The 20,355-nt window shown below is 41.4% G+C and overlaps 1 long non-coding RNA gene and 1 other non-coding gene across 4 annotated transcripts; both read right to left on the bottom strand.

The window, feature by feature from the left end:
* Nucleotides 1-3,974: 3,974 nt before the first annotated feature.
* On the bottom strand, nucleotides 3,975-8,992 carry LOC144370449 (uncharacterized). 3 transcript variants are annotated; one of them, XR_013430422.1, is made up of 3 exons: nucleotides 8,778-8,992; nucleotides 5,450-5,530; nucleotides 3,975-4,960 (listed from the first exon to the last, which is right to left on the bottom strand). It is a non-coding gene; the product is annotated as an uncharacterized LOC144370449 (long non-coding RNA). The 3 variants fall into 3 exon arrangements; XR_013430424.1 differs by lacking the exon at nucleotides 5,450-5,530 and having other exon boundaries at nucleotides 3,975-4,184; nucleotides 4,870-4,960; XR_013430423.1 differs by lacking the exon at nucleotides 5,450-5,530.
* Nucleotides 8,993-13,018: 4,026 nt separating this feature from the next.
* Nucleotides 13,019-13,124, bottom strand: LOC120884372 (U6 spliceosomal RNA). Its single transcript, XR_005726791.1, has one exon. It is a non-coding gene; the product is annotated as a U6 spliceosomal RNA (small nuclear RNA).
* Nucleotides 13,125-20,355: the final 7,231 nt, after the last annotated feature.

The raw sequence follows: 20,355 nt of genomic DNA, 5'->3' as shown, positions 1-20,355 counted from the left end.
CAACTTTTGTCTCCTCACCTTTGGCCCTGAGCTTGGCCTCCTTGGGTTATACTTTGTTATCGACCTTGACCCTGTGATGCTGGGAAAAAGGCTTTGGACTAGTCAGGGTCTTGATGGGCTTGTAGAATCAAGACAGATTTAAATTCTGGGGTGTCAACAAATTCAAAATTCAAAACAAGAATTTCAATTCCTTCTTAGTATATCTCTCTCACTCTCCTGCTTCATGTGTTGGAGAGCTTTTTTTTCTGGCATCCTGATGGATCCCTTCTACATCTCTAAAGGCCTGACGTTGAAAAGTTCAATGCAAACGCTCTCTGTCAAGCTGTTTTTTTTTTATTTCCCTCATTAATTTTCTTAAGTAAAGCAGTATACAAGTGATTAAAAACAAAGCACCCACAGCCAACAGACATACTAGTAGTCTATTTTCTTTCTTTCCTCTTTTTTAGTACTGGGGATTGAATTCTCTGCCAATGAGCTATAACTCCATGACTTTTTATTTTTTTGTTTTGAGCCAGGGTATCTCTAAATTGCTGATGTTGGCCTTGAATTGGTGATCTTCCTGCCTCAGCCTCTCAAGTTGCTGGAATTACAGGCATATGCCACTCTGCCTAGCCATATTAGTCTGTTTTCTGTCTATTTAGTGCAATACCTGAGGTTGGTAGATTATAAAGAAAAATGGTTTAATTTAGCTCACATTTTTGAGACCAAAAGTCTAATCAGCATGGTACTGATTCTGGCGAGGGCTCCCCTGCTGCATGACATCATGGCAGATTGCATTATGATGGAGATGAGAGAGAGAGAGAGAGAGAGAGAGAGAGAGAGAGAGAGAGAGAGAGAGAGAGAGAGAGAGAGAATGAGCATGGCAAGACAGGAAACTAGAGAGAGTCTAGAGAGAGAGAGAAAAAAAAAAACTAGTACTACTTTAATCCTTTCTAAAGGCATGGCCTCAATGACCTAAAGACCTCCCAGTAGATCTCTCTTCTGAAAGGACCACCATTTCTTAACACTGGGTCCAAAGTTAGAACATCTGAGCCTTTGGGGACACACTTAACTCATATCCAAATCATAGTAACAGCCCAAACCAGAAAAGCCACATTAGTTAAAAACCATGAGTGGAATGTGTCCTTTTCCTCGTGTTTCCTTCCTCCCATTCTATATCAGGATGGAGGAGACTCTCACAGGTCTCTGTCCCCTCTCTAAGCTGGGTGAATTTTTCACTATTGCAGTCAAAACGCATAATGATGGTTTTATTTATGACAGGAGACATGTTTTAAAACAGTTGTTTTAAAACAACTGACAGAGTTGCAAGATGGGAAACGACAAGAAAGTGCGATTTTTTTTCCAGGGGGGGAGGGGGATGGGGAGCTGGCAAAGGAGAGCAGTGTTTTCCTTATTACAAGTTGGAATTCATTCTTTATTCCTTGAGCAAATAAAGGAACTCATACAGGGAGAAGGCTAGGGTAGTACTCAGGGAGAAGGCTAGAAAGTGAGTACTCAGAGACCCCTGGCAATTGGGCTTCCAGTTCCCTTGAACTACTTCTCACTGAGCTCCCTGGAGAATGCTGGGTGAGAGGGAAGGGGTAGTATGGGGGACAGGAGAGAGGTGAACCCCAGCCCCACATCTCTGTATGATCGCACCAGCCAGCTTAATGGGATCAACGAAGTCCCCAGATCTCTGCCTTCAACACAATTCTTCCCAGACTCGGCCAAGAATGCAAGACATGTCCTCAGACGAAGAACAGGGAACAAATAGCTCATTGAGGACCCGGTAGGCTTAGGGAAGAGAAATATGGTTTTCTCAGCCTGTGTTTAAGGAGAAATCCCTCTCTTATGGCCAACAGGTGGAAATGGTCATCTTGTCCTTAGAGCTGCTCCTTCCTAAAAGTCTGGGGAAAGGAGACATTACAGAAGATGAGGCATTAGCTGAGTTTAACCATGTAGGAGAGGGGAAACAGAGAGCAAAAAATTAAGGCACAAATGAAGAAAACTGAGGAAAAATTTTCTCAACAAATGAGGAAAACTGAGGAAAAATTTTCTCAACAAATGAGGAAAGTAGGGAAAAGAAAAAAAGAAATGTCCTTAGATTTGAAAGAAGTTGCTCTTCACTGTGATTCTGAATTAAGATAAAGAAAGAATGAATGAAAAAAAGAAAGAAAGAAAGAAAGAAAGGAAGATAGAAAAAAAAAGAAAGAAATCTCTGGAAGTGGGTGACAGGATCCTACAAAGCAATTTGAGTACTCCTGCCTCTTCTATTTAGAAGTCTTTATTTTCTGGGCCTGGTGGTGCTCACCTGTAATCCCAGCAATTCAGAAGGCTGAGGATTGCAAATTCAAGACCAGACTAGGCAAATTACTAGTGTGTCTCAAAAATACATACATACATAAATACATACGAACAAGGATGTAGCTTAGTGGTTGAATGCCCCAGGGTTTCATCCTAAGCATCACACAAAACAAAAGAAAAACAACCCAAACCCATTTTTTTTTTGGTGGTATGTTGGTGGCCCAGGTGCCATGGAGAGGAGGAACTGAAAATGGCAACTCAGGCAAAGGGTCTTTGTGCCTCTCCTTGGTTTCTGATGTGATCATGTTGATCTGCGATACACTTGACTAATTCTACCAGCTCCACTCTTCCCAGGTGAGCCATGATTCTGCTGTGGGGTGTAAAGGCAGGAGCCATGTCCTGTACCCAGGAGCTATGCTTAGACCTGGGCAGGATGGATAAGTCAAGCATTTGGTCTATTTCTTCCTTGGGGACACAAATTCAGACTTTCTTAGAACACAACTACCCCTTACCACTCTGCAAGCTAAGCAGGATATTGGTGTCTTAAACCCCAATATGTTGTGCCAAATAGAAGCATGTTAATATTCCCCCTCCCTCTCCCCCACATGAATTGGATTACTTAACGCATCTTTTTGGAGATGTCAGCAATTTAATAGAGGCAATAAGTCAGGGCTGCCCTTGTGTTTTATTTTTCTGCCAGTGTTTAGTTAATTAAAGAATGCAAATTAAAACACCTTAATTTATATAATATCAATACCAACGCCTTAAAACATTTGGCATAACTGCTCTGGCACGTCCCTTACATAAACTCTTCAGAGTAGTGCTAATAAAAATGAAAAAGGTTGTAAATCAAATGTAATTTATTCATTTTTTGTTTGGTATGAAAGCAGATGCCAAAATCAAGTTATTTATGAGCACGTAATAACAATAGGCATTTTTATTGGTTGCAAATGACAAAAAAAGGGTTTCAGAAGGATGTGTTTTAATTTTGAAATGTCTCTAGGTATATCTATTTTCTCCAATCTCTAAAATTGATATTTTTGCACCCCTTTCTCCCCGAAAACAAAAAGAGTTAGATATTGAAAAACATAGGAACACCCACTCAGAAAAGCACCTTTAACCATCTACATGTAGGTAGATGCTTACACAATAAGTCCTATGGTATATGAACCAGGTGAGATAAAAGGTTTGTGATTTACATCTGATTCCTTAAATATTCCATTAAGAGGATTATCTCAGAAGAGGCTCGGATACAGACAGCGTCAGAAGGGATTTGGTGCGTGGCCGCTTTCCTGTGGAGCCTCAGAAATGAACTACATGTTTGTGAATGAAGAGCCTTTTCACCTTTCCTTCCTTTGCGGATGTGACTTGCTTTGTCTGGTGGATCTGAGCCTAGAGTACACTTCATTCACTCCTGGAGGAGCAGTAGGGCTCCATCCCTGGGTGCTGAGCAATGGATGGCTGGATGGCATGCTTTCCCTTGTCATGGCAAAGCTCCCTGGTGCAACTGTCCTTTTTACATCCCTTCCCCCACCTACCTTCATCTCTACCCTTCAACAGGTCTCAGCACATGTGGGAGGGCTGAGGGAAGTGTTGGATCATCCCGGATCCCATTCTGACAAACCCAAGCAAGTTCACGAATATACCCCTCTAGCTTGCTTGGGAAGAAAGAAACCAGTACAAATACGATGTTGAGTTTATTCATTATCTTTTAATGTAATCATGACCAGCTTGGCACAAGAGGAAGTTCTTCAGCTGGGGGAAATGGGTCCTGGGTGGCCACAAAGGTTGTAAAAATCCCAAATATGATGTATTTTGGGGACTTCCTTTTTGATGTTAAAAAGCAGCAATAGACCTTTTCCATTTGCAGCTATGAGATTCCCTCCTTGGCCTCAGATTCACTGCAATTGGGAGCAAGAAACATACACTTCTTCAAGTATATGTTTCCTTCTAGGGGTGGGGGGGCACCAAGATGAGCCAGAGAAGGTCCTAGAAGAGTTAACAGTCTACCCCTCACCCCCAATTTCCCTCTGTTCTGTACTGTCTCTCTGGGCCTTGGGAAAAGAGAGTCTATAGGGGCAGACTTGAGGGGCAAGTAGACGTCCTGCATTTTATTACAACATCTCATAACGGGGCTCTCAGGGGTGGTTGGAGGATTCAGAGATTAGGATGTCACTGTGGTCACTTGCTGGGCAGTTCCTCAGGGGTGTCCTTGTGGAACCTACATATTGCCATGCAAGATGTGGGTGCAGTCTTTCATTTTTTCCCCTGTGCTGCATGTCATTTTTAAAAGCCAATTTTAATCTTTATATTTATTTATATCCCTCCTACCTCCATAAAAGAGTTGAGGTTGCTTGCAATTCAAAACGCAGATACAGTAAAACCTGAAGCCATTAACAGAAAAGTAAAAAGATCAGAGCCAAGTACAAAGGAGGAGGGGGGAGGAAGAAGGAGAGTAATTATACCAGAGGGGAAAAAACTTAGATTAAAGAAAGCTAATGCAATTGAGAACAAAACCCAGCTCAGAACTCCAGGGTAGCTTGGTGGGCGGCTGCCAGCTATTGTAATAACTATAGATTATTGTACCTCAAAGGCAGATTTAAATGCCTGCTGCGGACTGGCTGGCTGTGTGAGCTTGGTCAAGCCACTTCATCCCTCTGAATTTCTGTTTCCTCATCTGTAAAACAAGGATTAACTTGCTCATCACAGGGTTCTTGTGAGAACTCGGTCCAACAGTAGCGACACTCACTCTCGCTTTCATGGCAGGCACTGTGTGCCAGCTACAGTTCTAAGTATTTTACATAGACATCTTTAATCAATTCTAAGATGCATTTTTTCACATTTTTAACATCTCTGACATGGATTTAAAAAAAGCATTGTGTCACTGATTATTTAGCACCATTTTTTCTCTCTTTGTTGAACCTAAAATAATGGTGCAATATGAATTAGATGAAATATGTTATTAACCCATTTGAGCCTCATAATAACTTTATAATGTAGGTAATATATTTTGTTCCATTTTACAGCTGATATTGAGGCATAGAAAACTTAAATGACTTGTCCAAAGGTTGTAGCTGACAGGCAGTGGAGCTAAGACTGTGATCATATGCTCTTTGGCCACACAATGACACCATACTGTCCTTCAAAAAATATTTCAGCAACCAACCTTTCAGCAAAAATTTTTACTGCTGGGCACTGGGGACATTAGATGAAAAGATAAGTACTTGCTCCAAAGGCTCCGACTTTCCTGTGAGGGGACCAACATGTAAACAAGTTGTAACATCTCAGGGCATTAAGTGCATCAGTGGAGATATATTCAAGTCACAGGGGCAGAAAAGGGAGAGGTGATTAATTTCTCCCAAGCTTTAGCTCTGGGGCTTAGCTCTGTAGTAGTAAATGCCCTTCTAGCAGGTCAGGAGAGATACATGTTTTCTTGGCTCTGAGGTGAGTCTGGCAAGTGGATCTTCAAGTGGCAGCCAGTGAATGCCCTTAGTGGACATGTTCTCAATAGCAGAGAGAATCGGAGCATAGGTGTTTCTCCTATAGTCTTATGGGTGGTAGAGGAAAGCATCAGGCTGGTACTCCTGGGTATCGTTTGGAAGTGACCTTTGAGGCAGAGACTAAAGGAGAGGTTTGCCTCCACATATTAGGGTTGGAGGCTCTGTTCTGGACACTCAAGACAGGAGGGAAAAACCTGCAAAGGGAAAGAAGAGGAAGGGAAATTAACAAAAGAAAATGTAGCTCCAAAAGGAACAAGACAGATAGGGTGTATAGGTCAGTGGCAGAGCATGTGCTGAGCATGCATAAGCCTGGGTTCAATCCCCAGCATGCGTGCGCGCGCGCACGCGCACACACACACACACACACACACACACACACACACACACAATGAGATAATAAGCCGTGTGGTGGTGCATGCCTGTAGTCCCAGCAGCTATGGAGGCTGAGACAGGAGGATTGTGAGTTCAAAGCCAGACTCAGCAAAAGTGAGGCACTAATAGGCAACTCAATGAGACTCTGTAATAAACTCTAAGTAAATATGAAAAAGGGCTAGGGATGTAGCTCAGTGGTGGAGTGCCCCTGAGTTCAATCCCCAGTACTGCCCCCCACCCCAAAAGAATGAAATAATAGTCTTTGGAGCCCACAAAGGGTATTAAAAGAAGGAGCCAACTTGAACTTAGAGGGACAATACTTGGGTTTGAGACTCGATTTTGCTTCTTATGAGCACATTATCCTTTGGAGTCTCAATTTTGATCATTTAGCTAATAGGCATCATAACATGGAACTTACCTACTTAGATCAATTAAGATAATAGATGTGAAAGCACTTCCCAAATGAAATAATGCTATGCAAATGGGACTTGTTATCATCTTTCTAGCCTCGTGTTGGCTTTGTGTGCTTGGAAAAGTTCCAACAGGGGAACAGAGAAGAACGCTGGGAAGGGACTGCTCCACAGTCTTAGGCAGTGACTCAAGGAGCTTTACTTAGAATTCACCGCTCCTCCTGGGGGGCTCACTGGCCTCCCCCTCTGACCCAGTGAGGAAGTTTGAGGACTGCTCTGGAGGATTCCACCTCTAGACTGCAGGGACTCTGCTGTAAGGGTGAGGTCCCGGACTCAATTTAAGCTGACATTGCAGGAGATGTTAGCACATATCTTTTGCGATGAATAAGGAAAGTTTAGCAGTCAATAAATCAGGGCTTCACAAGGCAAACGAAGCAAAGCAAATTCATTCTGATGGAACTTCCCCAGTAAAACTATCTCTAAAATTTTAAACAGAATAAACCCTAATTTATTAAAGCATTTTTTTTTGACCAAATGAGAATAGTATAGCAAGTCCACCAGACCTGAGTCCCTGGCTTTAAGCAAGACAGTGTGACCCTCTTCATTGTATAGTGATGCTCCTTTATGAAAGGGGACAAGTTCCAAGATGCCCAGTGGATTCCTATATGTACTGTTTTTTTCCTATACGACCTATCTACAAAAAGTTTCATTTATAAACTAGGCATGGTAAAAGATGAACAACAAAAACTATAATAAAATAGAACAATTATAACAATATACTGTAAACCTGATTTAAAATTTGTGAATTATTTTTAGAATTTACCATTTAATGTTTTTATACCTTTGACCACAGGTAATTGACACCACGGAAAGAAAAATGAAATAGAAGATCAGGGGACCACTGCAGTATTGCCTACAGGAGGGGAGGTTCCACTTTGGAGGTCCTGGACTTCAAGTCCAAGGGTATACTGGTCTGTAGGCCTCACAGCCAGCAGCCTGAGAGTGGAAAAGCAGATGTCCAGGATGAGGGGACTCCTGTTAACAGGGACATCAGAAATTGACTCCACCTTGTCTGGCCTTTCTTCCCAGGACAGGGAGGAGGGAAGTGGGAGGAAGGGGAAGAGGAGGAGAAGAGGCCTGAGCCTTGGGAAGGGTACAGCAAAAAGAAGGGGGTTGAAAAGAGCAAGAAATGGGGAAAAGTAGAAAGAAGTGGAAGAGAGTTGGACCAGCCAAGGAGGGAAGAACAAAGCAGCCATTTGCACATGGAGGCCCTTGGATCTGCCCCATCTCTTCTAGTCCTTTCCCCGGACCAGTTGCGGCATCGCCCACTCCTCTTCATCGCTGGCCCTTCTGCGAGACGCTGGGCCTTGCAAGCAGGGCCTGCCTTCCTTGGCAGCAGACAAAAGGCCATTTCTGAGTTACAGAGAAAACGTGTTACTTTGCCAGAGGGCCGGGGAAGGGCTGCCCGGGCCAATCCTCGGCCGAGCGCGAGCGTTTGCAGAGGGGGCCTGTCAGTCACCGGGAACCCTCCGTGAAAGGGGCCCCTCGTCAACTTCCCCTGCCTTTGAAGTGACTGGGATGGAGGTGCTCAATTAAAAGCCCATCAGTCTGTAAGTAAATCAACGCCTATCAGGCTTGTCACATCAAACAAACGATTATTACCCCAGCCCGCCCACCCCATTAATCTGGCTGTTCCTTCTTGACGGCTCAGGGTCAGGGCAGCGTAAATCCTGTACTGGATTGGAGCCACCTGGATCGGGATGAAAGCCGTGGTGCAACTTACGGGCGCACTCAGGCATTTCCCAGAGTGCCCCGGAGGGAGGCAGGAGGAGGAGGCCGAGAGACGGAGACCCAGGAGCCGCTGGGAGACCGGGAGGGTCACGGGAAGAGAGGCATTGAGATAGACAGGAGATGAGGACAGAGAGAAAAGAAGTGGAGAGAGAGAGGGAGAGAGAGAGGAGAGAGAGAGAGAGAGAGAGAGAGAGAGAGAGAGAGAGAGAGAGAGAGAGAGGAGGGAGGGAGAGAGAGAGAGAGAGAGGAGGGAGAGAGGGAGGGAGGGAGGGAGGAGAGAGAGAGAGGAGGGAGGGAGGGAGGGAGGGAGGAGAGAGAGAGAGAGAGAGAGAGAGAGAGAGAGAGAGAGAGAGAGAGAGATCAGAATAGAAATACTTGGAAGAGAACAGAAGTGTTGAGGCAGGTGCCATAAAAAACTCACTGGGATTATTATGAGTGGATGAATGGTTCTAGAGGACGAGGAGGTCTCTGGATGAAATGATGAGACGCGAGGTTCTGAGTCTCAGAGTCACTGAGTGATCAAGGTCAGGCTGATGCTACCTCAGTTCTCCTCCCACCTCCTGGAAGTCCCCCAAGTGCCACACAGCCAAGGCAATGGTGGCAGGGAGGAGGCAGACTCAGGGGTTTGCTAAGCGGTGCCTACACCAGGCATCCAAAGCGGTGATAGCCAGAACTGGATTTTCTGCCCTCAGAGGAGATGAATAGACACACCAGACCAGAGTGTCAGGTTCTGTCTGCTGAGCAAGTCCCTAAGAAACACTGTGTCCCAGGGCAGTTCTCCTAGGCTCTGGGGGTTGGTGTGTAGGTTCTTTCTTCCCCTGAGATCAAGCTTTTGGCTTGCCCCACTGTGGACTGGGAAGAAACGTGGGAGTAGGGAGAAAAGGAGGGGAGATAGTTTGAAGCTTAGGCCTGAAGGAGGGGCTGGGGTTGGAGGTGAGGTTTGGAAGAGGAGGCTGAGGGAAGAGGTCAAGGCATGCTTAAGAAGGGAAAGGAAAAAACCCAGTCTTTTCCTAAAGGCTGTTCCAGAGGTGCCTCAAGACACAGCTTACTCTGACTTGGGATATTCCATATTTTAAAATGGCCATCACATGCCTTCCCCGTGGCGAGAGGAATAAGTCTCAAAAGCAAACAAGAGCTGGGAGTGGCACATGAGAAACTGAGGAAGGGAACCTCTTCTGCTCACCCCACCAGGGAGCTTGTTCAGCTTCACAGACTAGTGAGCTCTTATTAGCCAAAAAGAGAACATTCTCAAAGATCCTGGAGACATTTACACTCATCCCCATCCTCTCCCATGCATGGTAAGAGCTGCTCGCTGCACATCCTTCAGACAGGCTGTTAGTCAGCTTTCCATTGCTCTGATAAAATGTCTTAGATAATTTCTAAGGAGGAAAGATTTATTCTGACTCACGGTTTCAGATGCTTTAGTCCATATTGCTTGGCTCCATGGTTTTTGGGCCTGTGGTGAGGTAGAGCACCATGGTGGGGAGAGTGTGGTGGAACAAAGCTGCTGGCATCGTGGAGGGTGGGAAGCAGAGAGATGGGCTGGGGTTCCTTCCAGAGCATGCCCCCTGGGACCTAACTTCCTTACTGCAGACCCTACCTCCCTAAAGGTTCCACCACCTCCCAACAGCACCATAGGCTGGGGACTAAGCTTTAGCATCTGGGCCTTTGGGGAACATTTAAGATCTAAACCATACCACAGGCCATCACCACCACAACCACGTGCACAGACTCTCTCTCAGGGGTCTCTCTCAAGCCAGCTGCCTTTCACTCCATTGTAAACTCCTTCATCCTGTCGTCAAGCCCCAGCAGTGCAGCCGCATTTTCTGTATCTGTCTGAGTTGAGAGACATATTGACCCATCTCAGGGTCAGCAAGACCCTTCACAGAGGTGAAGTATCTAGATACTTCACAATGGGCAAGAATTGTCTGTCACTCCTGCTTTGGTTCATTCAACCAAAATTTGGTATCTAGTGAGCACTTACAACTTGCAGGCCCTTTTCTGAGTTGTTGGGATACAGCAGTGAATACGATGAGTGAGGTCAAGGGATATGTGGGAGCTTTTATAAAGATGTTGGATATTTCTCTTATTTTTGTTTATTTGTCATGTAGGCACTCATTATACAGATATTTACACAACATGTACGTTGTCTAAGTAATGTACACACAAGGAGGCAAAGAAGAATCAGAAACAAATCCTATTCTAGAGGAGAGAAAAGTCACAGGTCTTAAATGACCCTAATGTATTGTATAGAGTGGTAGGTGCCATGTACCTGGAAAAGATGGGAGAGAGAGGATAATTTATCTAGATTCCTTCTTCTAAAGGTCTGGAATTAAATAACATGGTGACTGTTCAATCGTGACAACTTTTTAATATTCTCTTAAATATAATATCCTGTGAGCTTAATGTCTTTTATTATTGGCAGTAATGCCAACGTTATTCATTGTCATAATTATGGTTGCATCATTATACCCCTCTCTATGAGGCAGGTGTCCGTAGCACTCTGGAACTGTCAGAGGTGTGGGGTATAGTTGAGAACTGGTAATGGAAAGTGCACTCCTTACAGGAGGCAGAGTGAGTAGGCTCTGAAACCAGACTGCAATTCAAAACCAGGCTTCGAATGTTGGCTCTGCTGCTTGCCTGCTGTGAGGCCACGGGCAAATCACTTGAACTCCCTGTGTGTGTTTCCCCATCTGTTAAATTGGGGTGATAACAGTCCTGGCCTCATAGGGTTATATGACAATTAAATGCATGTAAAGCATTCACAACAGTGCCCAACAGATAGTATGTACTCAATAATGCCTGTCAAGATTATTGCTCTACCTCATACAAAAGTGGTCTCATGAAGGAACAATCAGTGTGATGCTAAGGAGGGTACTTAGTAAATGCATGCAATTGTCTTCCTGTGTTTAAATATATAGGTGAGAGTTGTTTATATTAACTTTACTTTAAAAATTCATCCTGAGTTCAGTACATGGGTTGTAAATATTTGAATATTTTTGTTTTTACTAAAATAATGTTTTCATTAGCATTTAATGTAATATTTGATACATATGACAGAGGTAAGCATTTTCTATGTAAATTTAAAGCCTTTGTATGTTCCTTTTCTCTCCCATTTCCTGGTCTCTTTTCCACTAACCTGAATTTTGTGTTTGTTATTCTTTTGCTTGTAAAGAAAACTTTTTTTAAAAAAATTGAAGTATTCATATATAATAACAAATGCACAAATCTTAAATGTGCAGTTTGATTAATTACAAAGTACACATATATGTAACTATACCTGGATTAAGGCATGGGGTATTTTGGATACTCCAGAAACACCCTCACACTTCTTCCCAATCGGTCCTTCCCCTTTTCCCAGCATAATTGCTGTTCTGATTTATGTCAACATAGATTAGCTCTGGAATTGGTAAGTATGTATTCTTGACTTAGTTTGCATTCTCTTTGCAAGATTAATCCATGTTATTATATATCATCAGTAGTATCGTTCTTTATCATGTATCAGTACATTCTTTATCATACTTGGGCAGGTTTTCCATTTTATGAATAAGCTTCATGATTTATTCATTCATTCTGTTGTTAATGGATGTTTGTGTTTGTGTCCTTTTTCTAGCCATTATAAATGAACCTACTATGAACTTTTCTATCTATGCATAATGTACTCATTTCTATTGAGTGTAATAACTGTTATGTTATATGTATGTACATGTTAATAGATACACAGCAGTTTTCTGGAGCAGTTGGGCCAATTTACATATCTACCAGAGATGTATGAGAGTTACAGTTGCTCTATATCTTTGCCAACACTTGGCCTTTCCCTGTAGCTTGGGCTTCCTTATAGCATGGCAGATTCTGGTAGTTAGACTTTTTATACAGTGACTTTAAGATTGACTGTTTCACCAAACACTGCACAGCCTTTTATGACCTGGCGTCAAAATCTACAGAGTTATTTCTGTCACATCCTATTGGTTGAAGGAACCACAAGCCTGCCCAAACTGTGGAGTAGAGAAACCCAACCTCTTAATGAGAGAGTATTCAAGCTATAGTATGGCTATGTTTTAAAACTGTCACACAGCTTTCTTTCTATATCCTTATGTTTAAGGTATGTTGCTATTTATTTTTAGTCTAGCTTCACAATCTTTATTTTTTTCAGTACCAGGTATTAAACCCAAAGCCTTGTGCATGTTAGGCTACATTCCCATCCTTTATTTTATTTTGAGACAGGGTCTTGCTAAATTGCCCAGGATGGCCTTGAACTTGCAATCCCCTTGCCTGCACTATGGTGCTTGGCTGATTCACATTTTTTTTTTTTATAAAATACTGGGAATTGAACCCAGGGTGCTTTACCACTGAGCTACATACCCAGCCCTTTTTTATTTTTAATAGTGAGACAGGGTCTCACTAATTTGCTGAACCTGACCTCAAATTTGTGATCCTCCTCCCTCAGCCTCCTAAATTGCTGGGATTACAGGATTGTGCCACCATGCCCAGCTGGTTCATGTATTTTTAAAGTAATTACAGATATTATGATTTAAATCTACAATCTTACAATTTCCTTTCTATAAGTTCCATATGATTTTGTTAATTTTGCTCTCCTGTCTTCCTTCTTTTGGATTCATCATGCATTACTCCATTTTCCTATTCTTCTTGCTTGCTCTTTGTACATTTTTTATTATTCTTTAGAATCTGCATGTCATGCTTGCTCAGGGCCATGATGATCTTTTCTGTATTGTTCCAATTTTGGCATATTTGCTGCCAAAATAAGCATAATGATTACTCTAGAGATTATTATAACCTGCTTTAAATTAGTACTAATATCACACCGAATAATACAAGAACTGTACAATGCTTTAACCCTGTTCACCCTCCTCCTGTTTATTTGTGATGTGTTAACATAAATTTATTCTGTTTATATTTTGATTCTCATAGACATTAACATTATTATTATTATTATTATACTGAGGATTGAACCCAGGGAGGGCTTTACCACTGAGCCATATCCCTACCCCCCCTTTTTTTCTTTTTATTTTTTTGAGACAGGGTCTTGCTAAGTTGCTTAGGGCCTTGTTAAATTGCTGAGGCTGGTCTTGAACTTGTGATCTTCCTGCCTCAGCCTGCCTAGTCGCTGGGATTACAGGCGCAAGGGATTACCACACCTAGCTAACATGCAGTATGTATTATCTTAGATTTATCTGTACATTTTACATTTTTGGTGCTGTTTATTTCTTCTTGCATTACTGTGTTTTCATATGGGATCATCTTTTGCCTGAAAAAAATTCTTCTAGTGTTTCTTTTAATGCATATATGTTGGTGACAAATTCATTTTTTTTTTTTGCCTGAAAATGTCTTTGCTGTACCTTTGTTTTTGAAGGTTGTGTTTGTGTAGAATTTTAAGTTGACAATTATTTTCTTTCAGCATTTTTTAACAATTGCCTTTGACTATCTTCTGGCTTCCATTTTTCCTATTGCTCTGCTCTCAGTTTTATTATTGCTCTTTTAAAAACAATGTGGTTTCCCCCCTTCCCTCCCTCTTTTGTCTGCTTTTAAGACTTTTCTCATGGTTTTTTATTTTTACCAATTTTTCCTGTGAAATATCCAGGTGTGGTCTTTTTTTTTATATTTATCTTGCATGGGATTTGTAGAAATTCTTTGCTCCGTGGCTTTATGTCTTTCATCATATTTAGAAAATTCTCAGCTTGCATTTCCTTAAAAATTGCTTCTATGTAATTTTCTCTTTCTTTTCCAGCTGGAACCCAATTACAAGTATGTTAGGTGTTTTTAACCATGTCCCTATGTCTCCTATGCTTGCCCCCCCTTTCATTTTTCTTCTTCTTCTTCTTCTTTTTTTTTTTTTTTTGAGATGGGATCTTACTATGTTACTCAGGTTGGCCCTAAACTCTTGGACTCAAGTGATCCTCCTGCCTTAGTCTCCTGAGTAGCTGGAACTACAGGTGCATTCCACTGGGCCCAACTCCATTTTTAACTTTTTTTTTTGTCTCTTTTTGACATGTCTAATCTGCTTTTGGATCCATCTATTTGATTCTTTTTATTTATTTTTTATTCTGTACTGGGGATCCAACCTAGAGGCAGTTAATCACTGAATCACATCCCAAGCCCTTTTTTATATTTCATTTAGAGACAGGGTCTTGCTGAGTTGCTCAGAGCCTCACTAAGTTGATGAGGCTGGTTTTGAACTTGAAATCCTCCTGTGCCACTGGAATTACAGGTGTGCACCACAGTGCCCAACCTTAATTCTTAATTTTAATAATTTTATTGTTTTAGTTCTAGGATTTCCATTGGATTATCAATTTTAAAACGGATTCCTATTCTATGGTAAAATTACCTATCCTTTCTTTTATGTTCTTGAACTTAATAATAATAATCTCCTTGAAGTCCATGTTTGAAACTTTAATGTGTATATTACTGTTTTTCCTATCTTTTTCCCACTGTTTTTCTTTTTTCCTCTCTTAGTGTTTAGCCATTTGATCCTATTTATTGACATGCTTGGTATTTTTCAAGTAAAACCCAGAAATCATATATGAAAAATTACAGTCTCTGGGTAATGTTATATATATGTTCCTTTAAAGATTATTTAGAGACTAGGGGCATAGTCTAGTGTAGAGGATTTTTTTGAATCTCCAGCCCTACAAAAAATTATTTAATTTTCTTATGGGAGGGTGATAGAGTATGGATAAATCCTCCTGATGCCATTGAGGATTGGTCTAAGGGCTTTGTCATGGTTGGTCTATTCCAAATTCTCCCTATTGCCAGATTCCTAGGGTATATATTCCTCCTAATTGTAATGCATAAGTCACTTCTTATAGGTTTAGCCCTTTTGGGATCTCAACTGAAATTCCAGAGTATTTAATAGATCCCTTGAACTTGAACTTGGACTTGAACTTCAATCTCTGACTCCCCGATCTAATGAGACCTCTACAGATTCCTCTGCTGCCTTGCCTTCAGACTCCATTGCCCCACATCATGTCATGACCATGATTTAAAGGAAAAACCAGAGCCAAAGGTATGGCTTATCTCATCTCACTTCCCTTTCCTATGTGCTCTTGGTCCCACTATTCCTGCCAAATGTGGTTTCTTTCAGATACTTTTACACAGTTGTTTTATGCATTTAATCTAAGCCTTGTATTTGGTATCAGTATGTCTCTGTGTCAATATTAACAGTTTGCCTGATATTCCTTTACTTAAAAAGCAGTTTTATTGTCTGGGGGTGTACCAGGCTCTGGATTTGACCTCTACTACCATAAAAGCAACAACAACAACAACAACAACAAGAACAAAAACAAAAACAAAAAAACTAGTTTTATACCATTCTCTCTTGGAGGCAGTTCATGTAGTTCCTATTCTGTCAGTCGAAAGTCAGAAGGTGGACTTGGGCAGGACTCTGGAAACTTCCCTGGAACTCTCAATAGAACTGTAAAATATGAGGGATGTGTGTCCCTCTCCTTTCTGAGAGGACCCTCTCTTTCCCTTGAGAGTGTACATCTGTATAAGTTTGTATAAACAACTTTTTGCTTTTGAGATTTATAAAAAATGGTATCATATTGTTGTATTACTTTTGTATAACTGTACAACAAATTACCAAACTTGATGTCTTAAGACAATAAATATTTATGATGTCTCAAGTTTTGGTGAGTCGTGAATCTGCAAATGGTTTAACTGTATGGTTTTGGCTTGGGATCTTTTGTGAGGTTGAAGTCGGGATATCAGTAGGTCATCTGAGGGATTGACTGGGGACTGAAGATCTTCTTCAAAGGTGGCTCATGCACATGGCTGGCAAGTTCTTGCTGGATATGGGCAGGAAAGTTAAGTTCCTCTCCACATGGGCCTCTCCATAGGCTCTTGAATGTCCTTAAGATGGTGATTGGCTTTCCAAAATAAAGGTCACAAGGATAAGGCAAAAGTGGCTCTGTTCTTTTTTTTTCCCACTTATTCTTGAATTGACATACCAAATTTTTTTGTCAAAAGTCATTGGAAATGAATCACTAAATCTGGCTCTTATTCAAGAAGAGGGAAATTAGTCTCCACCTTTGGAAGGGTTGGGTTTCCACGAATTTTTGAGCATGTTTTAGAATTAGCTACATATAGTTGGTAGATTTCTGGGATTTGCTTTTTCACCCAACATTATGTTTCCAAGCTTCGCTCACATTGTTACAAGTAGTCATAATCTATCTATTTTTACTACTTTATAATATTCCAAAGTGGGAACAGACCACAATATATCTCTCATTGTCTTGTTTAGGTCATTCTGTTTGTTAGAATCATTTTTTAAAAAAGCCATTCATCTTAAGCTTCTTGAAAGCATTTCAAATAATTAATTCTGTAGTTATTTTGAGCTCACAAAGCAAGCTAGTACAATGTGTTTGACCTCACTGGTGATGAACCATTTCAACTGGTTCTAGAATGTGCTATGAATACTATTTCTCTATTATGATCTAACTCTGTATTCCCAAGGAAGCCCATTAATATTTCAGTGCCATTTATTTGCAGTTGCTTTGACTATGTGGGCAAGTAGCTGACTCTACATTCAGGACACAAAAATCAGGAGCTGGGCAGGATTGGCTCATTCCTTGTAGAGTGAGATGGAAGCAACATGATAAGACTGGATTTATTTAGTCTTTCCCTTGAAGCCACAGATGAGATTGGAATCAAAACACAGGAAGCGGGTGCCTGTGTGTGCTTATGATCTCTTGGGAAAAAATTCCAGCTCCAAAACTCATGTACATCATCTGAAATCCTTGAGACAATTATTCAAAGTGGCTGAGTGCTACTGGCTGTTTTGTTGGAGCATGGGTATCCGCAATGGAAATGGTATGGGGAGGTAGAAAGTATTCAAATTGACCTGGGTCTGAGTTGTGACCTTGATATTTAAAAGGTTTACAGTGGATAACTTATTTAATATCTTTCATCTTCAGTTTTCTCATCTGCAAAATGGTCATGCTAGAACCTTACTTACTGGATTCTTGAAAAGATTATATGCCAAATTGTACTAAAGCTGCCTTGGATGAAGCCTGGTAATATTAGATATTCAATAAAAGACACTTTTGTTTCATTGCCACCAATATTGCAATTGTTAACATCATCATGTAGGAGAACTCTGGAGATAAATATGGCTTTGGGTCTCTCAAGAGGGCCTGAATTTTTGCTGTTCTGCTATTCAGTATGGCACATTTTTGTTTCTATGCAAGTTATTAAGGTATTTCTGTCTTCCAAGGCTAATGCCTTAGTTTAGGGCCTTATCCTCAAAGAGGGAGGGGGAAAAGATTCTCCCTAATTAGAAGTATGGTGGTCAGATTAGGGCAAGGCTTACTGTTACATATAGTCAAACACCCATAGACTGACAATCAATGTGCAGAGGAAGACAGGTAATACAGCAGTATGCACCAGGGAAATCCATATGTAGCAGAGGATTTCCATTAGTGCTATAGGGCTTGAAGCTGTCACTGAATTTGGTTGACTTTTAAAAGCACTGACAGATGATGTGCACATAGAGTAAGAAGAGAACCAGTTTAGGGAGCTTCTCAGGTCCTGGGGAGATGAACTAATGATGTACCATCAACTAGGTTTTGTTTCCAGGGGAAGTAGAGCTTTACAGGGCAAGGTTCCAATCAATCAGCATCTTGACATGGTTCTTATTCATTGGTTGATTACTTAATTTGTTAGAGATTTATGGAACACCTTCCATGTGCCCATTGTACTGTGTTAGGTGCCATGGAGGATACAGAAAGCTTACATAATATAAGTTAAAAAAAATATATATGTGTGAGTATATGCATATATATGTATATCCACATATGTGCATGCATGTGGGCGTGCACACAAAACCCCTACAAGGGACCTTGAGTTCTACAAGTTCCTTTATATGGTTTAGATGTGTGAAAGTAACTATAAAACAAGGAATAAAGTGTTGAGATCATAAGGGCATAGGAGATGTGCCAGTTAAATTTTATGAGGGTTCAGAAGCTGGGGGACACCACCCATATGGAGAGTGTGAAGCCTCTGGGCTGGTCTTGCTGCCCCTACTCTCAGCCTTCTCCTGTTTTTATATGTGTCATTTGCCACTCAAATCATCCTAAAACACCCATTTCAGTATGTTCTGCCTTTTTTCAAAATCACTGAATGATTTTCTGTTGCCAATTGCACTGATCTCAAAGTCCCATTCAGAGTGTTGTTATCTCTACCTCCACACATGTGACATGTGATTTCTTTATTTTTTTTTTTTTTTCTGGGAGAGGTGGTGGTGGGTTTGTAAATTGCCTGGCTGCTTTTGGACTTCCTCATATTTTGTGGTCTGGGCCTCCTGAGTATGTCTTCCCTTGGGGATGCTGTATGTGGGAATTTTTTTGTTTTCCTGTTTATGTTTTGGGTTTTGAAAGCCTGTCTCTGGGGACAATCCGATGCTTGCTATACTTGTGGCCTCTGGATTTCTGTATGGCGTGAACTTGAATTAGAGATTTTACCTTGAGAGGTGAGGGAATTCCACACATGACCTTGAAGCTGTATTCTGAGCTGATGAACAAAGTCATTCTAATTTTTATTTATAGATCGGCTAACTCTCCAATTTCTGGTTGCAGGTAGGGAAGCTAGTTTGCCGGCAAGGCCATGGGGCATACGACCTTGATTTGGCGTTAGCCCCTCACCCCTGTGGCTTATGTTCTATTGATCCTCTGGAGGCCATATGCAGATAGTTCCCTAAATCTATATCTTTAGTCCTAACTTGACTTCAAGAATATGGACTCCTATATCCAACTTCCCATGTGTCATCTCTATTTGGCTATCTTCTGGCCATCTCAGATTTAGAATAGCCAAAATGAGGCTACTGATTTGTTTATATACATATATTAGACACACTCCAATGGCATATATATGAATAAACACTTATGAGTGCCTATTACACACGAATCACTTTGATGGCCGTTATCTCATTTTTGCCATCATCTCTGTATATATAATAGTTGCGTAGATCTACATACCACACAGCATGTATGTGTGTGTAGACAAAGCACAGCTGCCTTGGTTAACCCAGATAGGCTTTGTTTTCGATAGTCCAGCAATGTCAAGACTTACAAGAGTGCTTTTTTAGATAACAAGCCCTAACACTCAGTGTCTTCCTCTTTACTGTACTCTGTTTCTTCTTCCTTCCTGGTCTGGTCTGGTTCTGCTTTACTTACTATGAGAGATGAAGCAAAGTTCACAGCCCCCCACCCCCATCCAGAGTTTTGAAAAGTATGTTTTACATGCATCAAGATCCACCCCGAGCTCCTGTGAATAGGAATGCTTCTTGGACTTCTCCAAGCCAAACTTCCCGAGGCCCAGAAGTGCATCTCCTTTTGAACAAGTCCCTCAGGTTATTCTTAAGTGCACTGTGGTTAGAGAATCATTGTGTGATTCCTTTTTCTCCTTTCATAACTCATCTGAAATATTTATGAAAGAGACCATTCCAGTGAGTCCAGAACACAATGGACTGTGTTAGTCAGCTTTCTGTCACCATAACAAATACCTGACATAATCACTTATAAAGAGAAAAGGTTTATTTTGGTTCATGGTTTCAGAGGTTTCAGTCCATGATTGATTGACCCTGTTGCTTGGGGTCTGTGGAGAGGCAACCCGTCATGGGGGAGGTACATGGTAAAACAGATCCACTCTCTTTGCCATGAAGTAAAGAGAGAAAGAAAGAGACTGGGTTGTACAGTCCCCTTCAAGGGTATTCCTCCAGTGACCTACAGACCTCCACTAGGCCTCACCTCTTAAAATTTCTACCACCTCCCAGTAATGCCAACTGGGGACTAAGCCTTCACCACATGAACCTTTGAGGGACATGTATCCAAATGACTCACAGCTGTTCCTTTTCATACTGGAGTTGCTATAGGAGCCAGAGGACTTGGTATGGCCACTTTTAGTGCCATATTCATATTGCTGACTTGTAGTATTAAACCCTAGTTGAACTTCCCAGAGCTATAATTGCTACTTTAAAATTTTTTCCT

This window comes from Ictidomys tridecemlineatus, chromosome 14 (genome assembly GCF_052094955.1).
Source record: "Ictidomys tridecemlineatus isolate mIctTri1 chromosome 14, mIctTri1.hap1, whole genome shotgun sequence".
Lineage (NCBI taxonomy): Eukaryota > Metazoa > Chordata > Mammalia > Rodentia > Sciuridae > Ictidomys > Ictidomys tridecemlineatus.
This window is presented reverse-complemented; position numbering and strand designations above follow the sequence as displayed.